Source organism: Alnus glutinosa, chromosome 5 (assembly GCF_958979055.1).
Source record: "Alnus glutinosa chromosome 5, dhAlnGlut1.1, whole genome shotgun sequence".
NCBI lineage: Eukaryota > Viridiplantae > Streptophyta > Magnoliopsida > Fagales > Betulaceae > Alnus > Alnus glutinosa.
The window spans coordinates 26,138,412-26,153,569 of NC_084890.1; positions in this window are offsets into that span (position 1 = coordinate 26,138,412).

Here is a 15,158-nt window from a genome sequence, read left to right on the forward strand (position 1 = left end):
ACCAAAAATCCACCGGAAATCGCCTCACCTAGGTTCACTGGTGGCGACCCACCGACGATCGGCTCCTCTGGGTTTGCGGGTTCCGGCGATCTCCCTCTCCATTTGCATCTCTCTCTCCCGGATTCATTCTCTCAAACTCCCGATCTCCCTCTCTCTTTGATCTCTTGGATTTTCTCTCAGTATCTCATGGTCTCTCTTTTTCGTCTCACCCTCTATTCTTCTTGAAAGAAAGAACAAGTAAAAGAAAAGAAAACACAAAGAGAAGAGAAGGAGAGGAAGGAGAGGAAGTGATGCACGAAGCCAGCCGTGAAGGAGAGAGAGAGTCAGAGAGACGAATTTTTTCATTAAAAAAAGTGATTGGGAAGCTAAAGTGCTACCCAATACATTTGTAGCACTGTAGCTACTCAACCAAAAAATGTAAATTTGGGTATCTATTGTTGTGACGACCCATATATATTATTTTTTTTGAAAACATAAATGAGTCATCACAGTGACACGACTATGTGTCGCTCAGCCAACATACGATACGCATTCCACAACATGTACCTAATAATCAGAGTTACATCTACGCAGCAGATAACACATAGCAACTATATCAACATAGCGGAAGGCACATCTATAGACAATATTGTTAATCACAAAAGAACCACTACTGTTTCTATCTGTTTAAGGCTTAATACATAGTTATTAAAACATACAAAAATACTGGCTCATAAATACAAGTGTCACAGGCGACACGAGCCATAAACAAGACTACCAAAAGGCGGATAACCCATGGTCCAACCATTACAACTATCGCGTCGGGCTTCAGTCATAATATCCCAAGCTCTATGCTATGGCGTCATCCATTAGATTCACTGAACCTGCAGTCAAAGCATCAGAGTTTGTACGGTTGTGGAGTTAACCACATTCGTACAGGTGAAAGTATGAGTTCACCACCTCAGTAATAAATTACCGAAGCCTCAGTAGTATAAGACTCACTAAGAAATCTAGGCATACGTCATACATGCATACAAGAGTCATCAATATCATTCTCAATCTATTATGTCCATACCACACAACATCAATTACAAGTCACCCCTTTCATCATGCTACTATAAATTAATTTCATTCAATTAACATCATACAACACATGCCAGAAGCAACAACCCGAACTTATCGTCACCGCAGTTAGAAGCAATAACTCTAAACTTACGCATAGAACACCAGAATATCATCTCATATGTGCTAGAGCTACGACTCTAGGCTTACCATTAACACCGCTTGTAAAGCCACATACCCGCAGGGCAACAATATACAAATGCTAGAACCACATACCCTAGACTTACCTCTTATAACTCCGCCCGTAAAGCCACATACCCGCAAGACAAACAAATACACGAGTGTTAGAGCCACATACCCTAGACTTACTTTGTATACAAGTACTCATAACAATCATTATCACAGGACTTATATTCAAGTGCCAACAACCACAACTCAATCACATTATTCTCAATCATCCACCTTTCAACACATACTACAATACCACCACATATATATCCAACATCATGTTATTCAATCCCTAATAATTCCCACATATCAATTTCAACCATCTCAACATAATTCTTAATTCAACATTTCACAACTCAATCATCAATACATATCTTCATCAAAATTCCATAACCATATACATATCCCAACTTAATCACAAACAATTTTATCAACAAATTCCATAATCATAAACAACCAAGATTCATCAACATCCATTTATCCATACAATTTACAATCCATTCACATGTAACTTAATGCATATCTCTACATTATCTCATTATCACATTTCCATTCACAATACAAATCTCATGCATTCTTCAATATCAATTCAGCAACACATAACATATTCATGTACTCAACATCAATTCGACGTCGTGCCATCATTCACTTGTAGCTTAATGCATATCTCTACATTATCTCATTATCACATTTTCATTCACAATACAAGTTTCATGCATTCTTCAATATCGATTCATCAACATATATCATATTCACAATATAGTTCATAATTTCATATACCAAATCATCATCATAGAGTTAACATCCAATTAAACCAAACATAGCAATTCATATATCTAAATTCCTAAGGTCCCTCAGTGAGTAGAATACTCACCTAGTTGCGCGGATATCAAGCTTTAACCAAGCTTCCTAGTCAACTTCTCACAGTGTGCCACAAAATTCACCCAAATGAAATCCAACCCTTGGTGAACGTTTAGGAAGCTCCAAACCACGAAAATCCTTAAACCAATCAATAGAAACGTAGATCGGGCTTCGTAGATCATGTTTCCGAAGTCGAATTTGAGTTTGGACGGTCGGATCTCCATAGATCACGGTTTCAAGGTGAAAAATCGAGAGAGTGGGGGAGAGATCCGGCGAAAATTCATGAGAAAAGGCTCACTGCCTAACTTAATGCAGGAGCCATCCGGACAAGGCTCTCATGCCGTCCAGACGCGCGACATTTTAAAACAAGCCGTGCGCCCATTTAGTGCCCGTCAGGATGCGGATAAGTTACCGTCTGGATGCTCCTGAAAATGAGGCCTCCGCCTCATTTAAGTGAGATACCGTCCGGACGAGCCTTTGCGCCGTCCAAACGCGCCACTATTTATTTTAATACATATATATTTTTATTTTCAATTTCTATTTCTTTTATTTCTTGGACTTTCTACGTGTTTCTGTACGCGTCCTATTGCATTTTCTAAACATCTAGTTAGTCTTAGTCGTTTATCCACTAGATTTTATTCTTAAAACATAATTTAAAATTTGGGTCATTACAATTGTTGGGTGATTTTTGTGAAATTATCCATATATTTAGGGAAGGGAACCAATATAGAGAGACTGCTACTAGTGCTCTTATAGGTGGTTCCCTTCCCTAACTATATGAAAAATTTGAAAAAAGTCATAAAAAATCACCCACATCAATTTCTCTATATTTCCCCTACACCCTTTGGTAGCTACAGTGCTACTCAATGAATTATATAATGATAAAAATGACAAAAAGTAATAAAGTAAGAAAAAGAATAAAATAAGAATAAAGAAAGAGTATTTAATTGTTACAGGAAAATATAAGAAAATCTATTTTGAAATGTTTTTTTTTATAGGGAAGCAAACAGTAATTTTGTTCCCTAAATTTAGGGAAAATGGTTGGGTATCTGTTGCTAGTGCTCTAAGATCAGGTCAAGTTTTACAACGCAGTGGTTCAAAAAAACTCATAAAGCCTAGAGGTATGGTTGGCCTTTGCATATACTGCCAAATTTTAGGTTAATAGGATTTGGGCAGTGATTTATAACCGGATTATATTGAATGGCTGTAACTCTTAAAAACAATTTGACAGAGAAGGAAACAGTGCAAAGATGGACTCGTGATTTATAATTGGATTATGATGAATGGCTCGAGCACTTTTCACCTCTCACAAGGCTCTTTTCGTCGTCTTGTATGACTTATCTCGCCTAAAATCACAACCTCGGCGTCACGGCTCCACCTCTGCTCCAATCTCCTCCGCCAAGCATTTCGCCTCCTCCACTATGTTGGTAGTCGGTTTTGTCAAGGGTTTGAGATTGGATTTCTGAAAATCTAGATTTGCTTTCCTCCACCAGGCCCAGCAGCCAACGTACCACTCCACTGCATCCACCGGCGTTCCAGCTCCCCGACGCCACCGGCCGTGTCTCCTTCTGCCTTCCACGCGCCAAAGTGTGGTTCTCACGCGACGGCGCATGGATCTCACACGCTGTCCTCCGTTTCACCAAACATTGAAGATGCTGTTTTTTAGGCTTTTTTGCTGTTTATTTGTTTTTATTATTTTATGTTGCTTGGGTTTATCTGGATTTGTGTTGGTGCCTCTTTATTCTGCAGTCCTAGATTTGAACTCTAATAGTGCTTCTACCACTTCAGCTTCATTCGGGTGGTTGTCATTGTTCTTAAGTAAGAGTATAGATAGGCTTGTCTTACTCTATGCCCATTTAGCTTCTGTAACCGCCTTGTGCGGCCCCTTGAGAGAACTGGGTCACTAGTTTGACCCCACCCTTTTTCGTTTATAGGATCATTCACTTCTTCTTCCTTTTGGATCAAAAATGTGAAAGATCCTCCCCTATAACTCTTTCCTTATTTAATTAGGATAAATAAATAAAAAAAGAAAAAAAGAAAAAGAAGAAGAAGATATTTTGTGAGTCGTAGTTAAAGAGAATGGTTGAATTTCACAAATATTATGAGAGATTAGAAGATAGATGGCATATACTTGAATTTCACAAATATCTGGTATAACATATTTTACATGGGAATGGTTGTCTCGGAGTCAGAGAGGTACATTCTCTAGCCAGACAGTTTTGCTCAACAATGACAAACCTTAGAAATTTGATCTGCAAGTAAAGTAAGATGTGTTCTTGAATACAAATAATACAATAATGATTGTACGTAGAAGTCCATTAGGTTCTATATATATTCCATCCATCTTGATTGAAGACGTCATGCTACCTTGTTGTATTGTTTTTTAAGATTGCATAATTTATTGTAGAATTAATTTTAATATTATCCAAACTTCATTCAATATGAGTTGGCATAATTTTATTCTCTTTTAGGTAGGCATAAGAAAGAAAAAATTAAAGAAAAATCGACATTTTAAAAAAAAAAAAACTGAAAATTATATAATTTTTTTTTTTTTTTTAAATAAAAACCCGTTTTTTTTTTCTTTTTTGTTTAACTTTTTGTTATTTTAGATTTTTTTAATAACTTTTTTTATGAAGGGTATTTTTGTTATTAAATGGGACATTGACATTTTTCGGTAGTTTAGGGGAAACATTTACACAATTAGTAGTTCTGGGGACATTGACAATGAGGTGATAGTTTGGGAGAAAGATCCTCTACATTTCAACTGAAATGAAAATGAGCCGGTTAGTGATTTCAAGAGGGGTAAAATGGTCAAAAAAAAATAAAATGACCATTTTACCCCTCTAAAATGAATTAACCGGCTCATCTTCATTTCATTTGAAATGGAAAGATTTGCTTCTTATAGTTTGAGAGGGTCATGTATACTTTTTTTTTTTTCTTTTTTTTTGTCTTTTTTTTTTTTTCTTTTTATAAGTAATTGATGGGAATTTTGGACGAAAGAAATCTTTGCACGAATTGTCCCACCACGTGTACCATACATCACCATGCATTGGATCCTCTCTAGTTCAAGTGAACCGGAGAGGAGCCAGTTAGTTTAAATGGGAAGGTAAAATTGTCCAAAAAAATAGAAAAGAACAATTTTACCCTCATGTTTGTACTAACTGGCTCTTTTCCAGTTCACTTGAACTAGAGAGGATCCTTGTCCCATTAACATATGCTAGTACAATGTACATTATGGATTTGAATTAAAAGAAGGAAAAAAAAGACCATATATACCTCACTTCGTTTTTTCGATGTCTAAATTTAATTCTAATTTTTATTTAGAAAATAAAAATATACATTTTACCTCTAGTACTGTTGGACCTCTTCCCTTTCTTTCTTTCTTTTTTTTTTTTTCTTTTTGCCTACAATATTTAAAAAATTGAAATTTACTCCCACTAAATTTCTATAATTTCAATATAGCCATTCCATTATCAAAATCCATTTATCACAAATTCAATGTTAATATTAAAAGTCACATTAATTTTGAGGGATACAAGTGAGACTTGTAGCATTACTATAGTCGACCACCCCCAAATGGCCCATGGGGTGGTTGGCTTTTTCTTTCTTTTCTTTTTTTTCATAGAAATTGGGGCATTTTGGACTTTCATCTCCTAAAAATCCACATACATCACACGTAAGCCTCTTTCCATTCGAAAATACGGATTTTGTTAATGGAATGACTACAATAACAATTTCATAAACTTGGCGTGGGTACATTGGATTTTTTAAAATATTTAAGGCAAAATAGAAAATAAATAAATGGGAAAATTACACTTTACCCCCTGAAGTTGACACAAATTCACAATTTTGGTACCAATCTTTCAATTGCGTCAATTGCAACCTATAAAGTTGAAAAGATTTTCAAGTTACCCCATCCGTCCAAAATCGCCATCTTAAGTGACGGAAGTCCAACCACGTGCGCGGCAGGTGACTTTTAGTGAGAAATTAAGACTAAAATACCCTCATGTATTTTCACACGTTCCCCTAGCCTCTGTATCCTTCTCCTCTCTCTCCCCCTCCCTCCCCACGCAATCTCGCTCGCTCGTCGAGTTCGACAAGGCCGACACAGATGTCGAGGTCGTCCAAGAAACTCCCTCGAGAAGTGCTTCTAACCATGTGGTCGGAGCTGAGCGGAATCGGGCAAGTCCACCTCGACTCAGTTCACCACCATTGCCACTGCCACTGCCACTGCCACTACTTTGTGCTTTATTTTGGGGGGTCTAAAATAGAGCATGGTCTTTACCTCTCTGTACCTCTCTACCTCTCTGTGAAATGCCGGAGTAGTATTTTCATGACTGCTTGGATATCATTCCTATTTGAATAAGAATGTTCGGTGGACGACCTTGACGATGGCAACAAATCAATTGTTACACGTCAGAGAGAGCTTCAAAATCTTTCAAGCTTCATATAAAAATGAAAGAAGGTATATAGGATGATTTTGTATAGTATTGACCTAAATTCAGACATGGTCACATGGCACGTGCTTCCTCTTTGCATTGTATTTTATGGGAGCAAATTCATAGGCTTAGTCAAATTTAGATAGCCAACAAATCAATTATTACATGTCAGAAGTCTTTTTATCCTCATTGTTTCATGGCGTCGAATTGTCTGTTAGAGCAAATGCAAAGAGAAGTCTAGTGAGGTTGCTATAGGATCAAAAATCTAACGTGAAAAATTTGTATACTAGTAAGGCAAAAACGCTGAGTTTAAATCTTGAGACGCAGCGACTGCCCATGCCCATGCTCATGCCCATGCCCATGCCAGAGAGAGACAAGCCACAACCACAAGCTGGATCATCCATGACTTGTTGTCCCTCTGAAAATGGTGGCTTGCGAGGAACCTATCAAGATAGTTAATGGATAAGATTGCTGCGAGAGATGAGAATCCATAATGGGCATTGACCTTGAGCATCCACTCCACAACCTCCCGACGAGCCGCAGAAATAGCAGATTCTGTTTCCACAGATAGTAGATTCTATCTCACTCTCCCCTTGTACAACCTCTCATTCTTCCTATTCTTCTTCCTCCCATATCTCTTCCTCACAGTACAGAGCATCCAGCAAGAATGAAGGGTTCTGTTCTTGTTGTTGTTCTAGTTGTCGCTGTTAGAAATAATCCATATTAATCTGTCTCACTTCATAGCATGTGAAGGAACAAAAATAAAAGCGTACCTTCATTGTTTGATGATGAACTTCTTATCTCTAATTTTACAGTTGCCGTCCTGTTTGTAATGTATGTGGAGGAGTCTAGTCTTTCAACCCTAATTTTCAGATGACCTAATGAAGTCTAATGGGCCAACTCCATTTATTTATAGGGTGAAAGTGCATGGCTTCTTCAAGTGCTTACACAATAGGTCCAGCCCATTATGGACCCAAAAGAAAAAGAGACTATGCTAGTCCACCCAAAAGGAATAAATACAACAATCTTCCACTTGGACAGCATAAGTAACTTAAACACAAAATAAACGCAAATAAGCATTTCAAAACACAGTCTGATCCAAAAGTTTTTGCAAGGGACAAGTTATAATACATCAAGAGGATGCATAACATACAAGAAGCACTTACAATCACGTGATCAAGACACAAAATGCTAGTGTAAAACACAAATAGCATAATAGTGATCACTACATATTCATATGAAGCGAACTGAGACTCACACACAATTTCTCGTATCACAACACCAATGTCATAGTTCATACAAATGCGCACAGAACAATACATGACAACACAAAATGAGTACTCACGATACACAAAAACCTCACATAACTCCCACCAACTCAATAGAACAGAAGGCTTTAATAAACCTATATGAGTCACATGCTCCTGAAACACTCTAGGATACAACCCCTTAGTTAGCGGATCCGCTAACATATATTCTGTGGGAATATGCATAACACATATGTGAGACACAACTACTTTCTCTCTAACAAAAAAATATTTTATATCAATATGCTCGGATCGCGAAGAGCTTCCAGTGTTCCGAGAGAAAGAAACAGCTACAGAATTATCATAAAATATCTTCAGCGGCTTCGCAATGGTAGCTAAGATAACCAGCCCTGAGATAAAATTTCGCAGCTATATAGCCAGACATGAAGCTTGGTAACAAGCTATATACTATGTCTCCATAGTTGAGGAAACTGTAAGCGTCTGTTTGACACTTTTCCACAAAACAGCTCCTCCTGCCATCATAAAAAATATCCAGAATTGGATCTACTATCATCTGAACAACCTGCAAATCCGCATCGCAATATCCAAGTACATCAAGAATATCGGATCGTCGATATGTCAGTATAAAATTCTTAGTGCCCTTCAAGTATCTCAGTACTTTCTTTGCAGCTGTCCAGTGACTTAAACCTGGATCACTCAAGTATCTCCCAAGTACACCTACAACATAAGCAATATTAGGTCGTGTACACACTTGAACATATATTAAGCTGTCCACAACTGATGCATATGGAATTGCTTGCATCTGAGTTATTTCATTATCACTCTGGGGTCATTGAGACTTGGAAAATACATCACGTATCACAATTGGTACCTTTCCAGGAGAGTAGAACTACATGTGAAACCTACTCAAAACTCAGTAAATATAGGTTTTCTGAGGCAACTCAAGAACACCATTAGTTCTGTCACGAAGAATTTGTATACCTAATACATAAGATGCATCACCAAGGTATTTCAAATGAAAAAAATGGGAAGACAACATACGTTTCGTTTCAAACAAGAGCTCATTATCATTTGCTGGAAGCAATATATCATCCACATAAAGCACAAGAAAAATATATTTGCTCCCACTGACCTTGAAGTTTGATTAAGCCAATAAATCGACCTTTTAAGCTTGCACATCATATGTCATTTACCATTCACCTGAAAACCATCTGGTTGCTCCATATACACATTTTTGGATAGATGCCTATTTAGATTTTTGCCCAATTTCATCATACCTCTTATAATACTCACCACTTCTATATGATCTTACAGCTTTAGCATTCTTATCTCTCTGAAGTTCAACAGTAGCCTTAAAACTTTAAAGCCTTCAAAGATTCTGACTTTTCACGAATAACCTCAAAATGACCATAACATGAATAATCATCAATAAAGGTGATGAAGTACCTATAGTTTCCCAAAACAGCAGGAATAATGGGTCCACATATATCAGTGTGTATTAGTTCTATGACATTCTCACTTCTCCCATCATTTTGTCTTCTAGATTTAGAACTAATCTTCCCTTTAACACAATCAACACAAGTATCAAAATTAGAAAAATCTATGTTAACAAGAATACCATCTTTAATCAACCTTTCAATTCTTGGCCTAGAAATATGGTCCAAATGTCTGCGCCACAACATAGAGGAAGTCTCAATATTCCAACTACACTTGGAAACAACCACAATATTCATAAAAGAAACGCTAGAAGAGAAATAAGATAAAGAGTGCATCAAGTCAATCATGTATAAACCATCACACAATGTGCCAAAACCAACCACAACAGAATTATTATAAATGATAACTATTCCATTTCCAATCTCAAAAAAAGTATCAACATTTGTCCAAAATAGAAATAGAGATAGGGCTCCATCTAAATCCAAAAAAAATGCCTAGAGGCCAAAACAAGCTTTGTGGTGTCAATGTATTCAACTTTGACCTCCACACCGTTTCCTATGTTCACCTTCAACTTCCCATTACTCGATTTTCTGGTGCTTTGTAATTCATTTCTTCTCTAACCAAGCCGTATATTTCTTGCAATTTGCCTTATTGTGCCTATACACATGACAAAAGTTACATTTTCCTTTGAATTCTTCTGTCTTAAGCTCCAAATAGATATCTACGCCAGTTTGTTGAGAAAACTTTCTGAATATCCTTACTTTATATGTCTCGTTGCTACTGTTGTCCCCTTTATAAAATTTTCTCTTAAAATGTCCACTATATTTTGTTATCATAAAACAACATGAGACTTTCCCTTTTTCATTACCTCTTCTTCTTGAGTGACTATAGCAGTCATTTTACTCAAGCTCCATTCATCTCTCTGAGCATTGTAGGTGGTCTTGAGGGCATCAAATTGAGATGGTAAAGACTCAAGCACTTGTCACACAAGAAAACTGTCTGCTAACTCAACCTCCATCTGCCTCAGCTTGTTGAAGAAATGAGTGACCTTCATAATATGCTCACGAACTCCACCCTCAAAGCCAAATCAAGATTCATGATAGCTAAATTGATAGTGAGAGACACATATCAATCTTCATAATTAGTCCTAGTCAGAGTTTTGATGGCAGATAATGGGAGGGACAAACTTTGATTTCCCAAAACTGAGAACATCACAACAAGACTTTATTATGCATGCAAAAAACAAAAACATGCACTCATATAGTCATCATTTTTTTCATGCTAGAGTCACATGCACAATAGACTTTTACGCAAATTGTTTATCTCAAAATTTTATGCTAGAGTTCCACACACAATGAACTCATACACACGATAAAACAATATAATTAAATACAACGACTTACGATGACTTGCTATCGAAAGGATAAGACTTAGTTATAAAGTGCAGAGCTAGTATTTAATAATTTATTTACCGTCCTAAGCATCCTACCAAAATAATGATTTACCGATAGGGAAAATCAGTTATTTGTATGGACCTTAGTAAAATTGCAGTTCACAAAATAATCACCCTAATTTATCATGATTAGTCCCACGATAGGTGAGTACATAATCAATCCAAACCATTGGCTTTATACACGAGCATTATCCATATTGTACTAAAATTTCAATAAAATAAAAAACCTCAATTATTTGTCATGATTAGTCCCACGATAAGCGGGTGCATAACCAATCCAAATCATGTTTTGATGTGCATGCAATGTCTCACTTCATATGTGATGGAACAAAAATAAAAGCGTACCTTCATTGTTTGATGATGAGCTTCTTATCTCTGATTTTACAGCCGTCGTCCTGTTTGTAGTGTGTGTGGAGGAGTCTAGTCTCTCAACCCTAATTTTCAGATGACCTAATGAAGTCTAATGGGCCAACTTCATTCATTTATAGGGTGAGAGTATATGACTTCCTCAAGTGCTTACACAATAAGTCCAGCCCATTATAGACCCAAAAGAAAAGGAGACTGCTAGTCTACCCAAAAGGAATAAATACAACAGTCGCTCCGCTATTCACCTCTGATTTCATGTTCTAAAACAAATTTAAACAACTTCATCTCTTCCCATCGAACTTCATCTCTTTTTTTTCTTTTCTTTTTTTCTTTTTTTCTTTTTTTCGTTGCATCACCTACCCAAAGTCTGAAAGTTCTCCACCAGAATCTGCTCTTGACCACTCACGCTAATATATTTTCCGTCCGTGGCAGCTGCCGAGAGTTCCGAGATCTGGCTCCGGCCACAACAGTGTCTCCGCGAGCCTTGTTCCTCATAGGTATTGGTTATTGGGTTCTGCTTGTTTATTGAGAAAATGTAGTATTTGCCGAGTTTGTTTAATTAGTTACGTTTTTTGGGTTCTATTTTTTTTTTTTTTTTGGCGAAAAACTGTGGTTAAAAATGAAGGAAGGTTTCCATTTTGTTTTAGGTTCGTTGCTGAATAGTTTGACATAAAAACCATCAATTGACCAAAGTAGTTACTATTTGTAGTAGGTGCAGTTGGAATGGAGGTTAATTTTCACAAGAGAAAAAAAGTGAAAAGTACTACTTTTGAAATTACGTAAAACCCGAATCTTTTTTTTTTCTTTTTTTTTTTTTTCTCTCTTATGAAATTACGTGGGCATGGGAGGAAAACCGACCTGCAGTATCTCTTTCCTTTTATATATCTTGAAAACATGGGAAGTGCCGAAGTAGGAAAGTGGAGCACCAAATATGCACGCACACTTGGCATGCATGGGCACCAATCAAAAGAGACACGATTCTTTCCTTGTCCAAAGGGTATGCATGCAGCAGACGTTTCTTCTCACAAAAATTCTTTACATAAAGAGCACCGACTGACCTGGAGACTTCTTGCACCGCAAGCTGTAAATTAAGACAGGATTCTTTTTCTCATGAATTGGCAGTGCATTAAAGCCAGAAGCAATAGTCTGAAAACACGTTTGTTTCCATAATAAGCCAGCACCGAAAAATACAAACATGAGCCGAAACACTAGCAGCACCGAATCAAGACGTACAAATTTCTCTCCAAATCGGCAAGGCACTGAGCAAAAGACAAAATCATTAAGAAAGGAAAGAAAGCACCGAATTAATCCATGCACAAAGCAGCCCTTTACATGTATGCACACGTTCTTTCCATAGCTGTCCCACCGAACCAAGCTGAGCGTCCTTTCCATACCTGGGCTTTACACGATTCTTTCAAAAAGAAAAAGGGCAGCACCGACTTGTGTAAAGTGTAAACGTACGTGGAGGAGGGCGGTTCAAGACCGTGCGTGCGTTTGTGTTACAGAACGCCGTGTTTCATTTTACATGAGGGTATTTTCGTCCAGTTTTTTGGCTAAAAGTCACGCGCATTTCATCATACGGAACAATTAGACGGAATGGGGTGGATTGCAAATCTCTTAAACTTTATGGGCTGCAATTGACGCAATTACAACACCAAATGCCTACCATCAAAGTAAAAAGTACCGAGATAAAAGCACTAACTAGTAGCAGATACTTTATAGGTGATTCATTTCCTTAAATATAGGAAAAATTTGAAAAAAGTCGCAAAAAATCATCCCTTATATTTTTCCTAAACCCTTGAGAAGCTACAGTGCTACCCAATGAATTATATAATGATAAAAATGACAAAAAGTAACAAAGTAAGAAAAAGAATAAAATAAGAATAAAGAAAGAGTATTTAATTGGTATAGGGAAATATAAGGAAATCTATTGTAAAATGTTTTTTTATAGGGAAGCAAAAAGTAATTTTGTTTCCTAAATTTGGAGAAAATTGTTGGGTATCTGCTGCTAGTGTTCTAAAACCAGGTCAAGTTTTACAAGGCAATGGTTCAAAAAAACTCATAAAGCCTAGAGGTATGGTTGTCCTTTGCATATACTACCGAATTTTAGGTTAATAGGGTTTGGGCAGTGATTTATAATCGAATTGTGCTAAATGGTTGTAACTCTTAAAAACAATTTGGCGGAGAAGGAGACCGGCGCAAAAATGGAGCCGTGATTTATAACTGGATTGTGATGAATGACTCGAGCTCTTTTCACCTCTCATGAGGCTTTATCCGTCGTCTTGTGTGACTTATTTTGCCCAAAATCACAACCTCGACGTCACGGCTCCACCCCTGCGTCAATGTCCTCCGCCAAGCACTTCGCCTCCTCCACCATGTTGGTAGTCGGTTTTGTCAAGGGTTTGAGATTTGATTTTGTCAAGGGTTTGGGATTTGATTTCTAGAAATCTAGATTTGCTTTCCTCCACCAGGCCCAGCAGCCAACGCGCCACTCCATTGCATCCACCGACGTTCCAGCTCCCCAACGCCACCGGCCGTGTCTCATTCCGTCTTCCATGCGCCGAAGCGTGGTTCTCACACGACAGCACATGGATCTCACACGATGTCCTCCACTTCGCTAAACACTGAAGATGTTGTTTTTAAGGCTTTTTGCTGTTTATTTGTTTCTATTATTTTATGTTGCTTAAGTTTATTTGGATGTGTTGGTACTTCTCTATTCTGCAGTCCCATATTTGGACTAACACTGCTTCTACTGATTCAGCCTCCTTCAGGTGGTTGTCGCTATTCTTAAGTGAAAATATAAATAGGTTTGTACTCTATGCCCCTTTAATTTTTGTAACCGCCTTATGCGGCCCATTGAGAAATTCAGGTTACTAATTTGACCCACTCCTTTTTCGTTTATAGGATCATCTACCTCTTTCTTCCTTTCGAATTAAAAATGTGAAAGATTTGGGAATGGTTGTCTCGGAGTCAGAGAGGTGCACTCTCTAGACAGTTTTGCTCAACAATGACAAACCTTAGAAATTTGATCGGGAAGTAAAGTAAGATGTGTCCTTGAATACAAATAATACAATAATGATTGCAGAAGTCCATTAGGTTCTATATATATTCCATCCGTCTTGATTGAAGACCCCCTACTACCTTGCTGTGTTGTTTTTTAAGATTGCATAACTTAATGTAGATTGAATAATTTTAATATTATCCAAACTTCATTCAATATGGGTTGACATAATTTTATTCTCTTTTAGGTATGCATAAGAAAATAATTTCTGAAAAAAACTAGACATCCATTTTCAATCACTTTTTATACCACAAGAAGCTATTTTCTTGTTGCTACCTAAAAGAGAATAAAAATCATCGAAACCTTAGGACTGATTCCAATAATGATTTTAAAAGCCACATTATTGTTGGAGAAACACGAGAGGAACTTTTAGTATTTCTCTTCTATGGAACAATATATAAGAAAGACGTGCTATCGACGGACTACTAAATAAAAATGGTAAAGAGAGAGAAAAGAAAGTATGTAGTGATACATTTAGAATGTCTAAATCCAAACAGGCACAATAGAGACTTTTAGTATTACTCTTCTATGAAACAATATATAAGAAAGACGTGCTATCGACGGACCACTAAATAAAAATGGTAAAGAGAGAGAGAGAAAAGAAAGTATGTAGTGATACATTTAAAATGTCTAAATCAAAACAGGCACAAGATAGACTTTTAGTATTACTCTTCTATAGAACAATATATAAGAAAGACGTGCTAACGACAGACCACTAAATAAAAATGGTAAAGAGGGAGAGAAAAGAAAGTATGTAGTGATACGTTCAGAATGTCTAAATCCAAATAGACACAAGAGAGACTTTTAGTATTACTCTTCTATGGAACAATATATAAGAAAGACATGCTAACGACAGATCACTAAATAAAAATGGTAAAGAGAGAAAAGAAAGCACGTAGTGATACATTTAGAATGTCTAAATCCAAACAGGCACAAGAGAGACTTTTAATATTACTCTTCTATGGAACAATATATAAGAAAGACATGCTAACGACAGACCACTA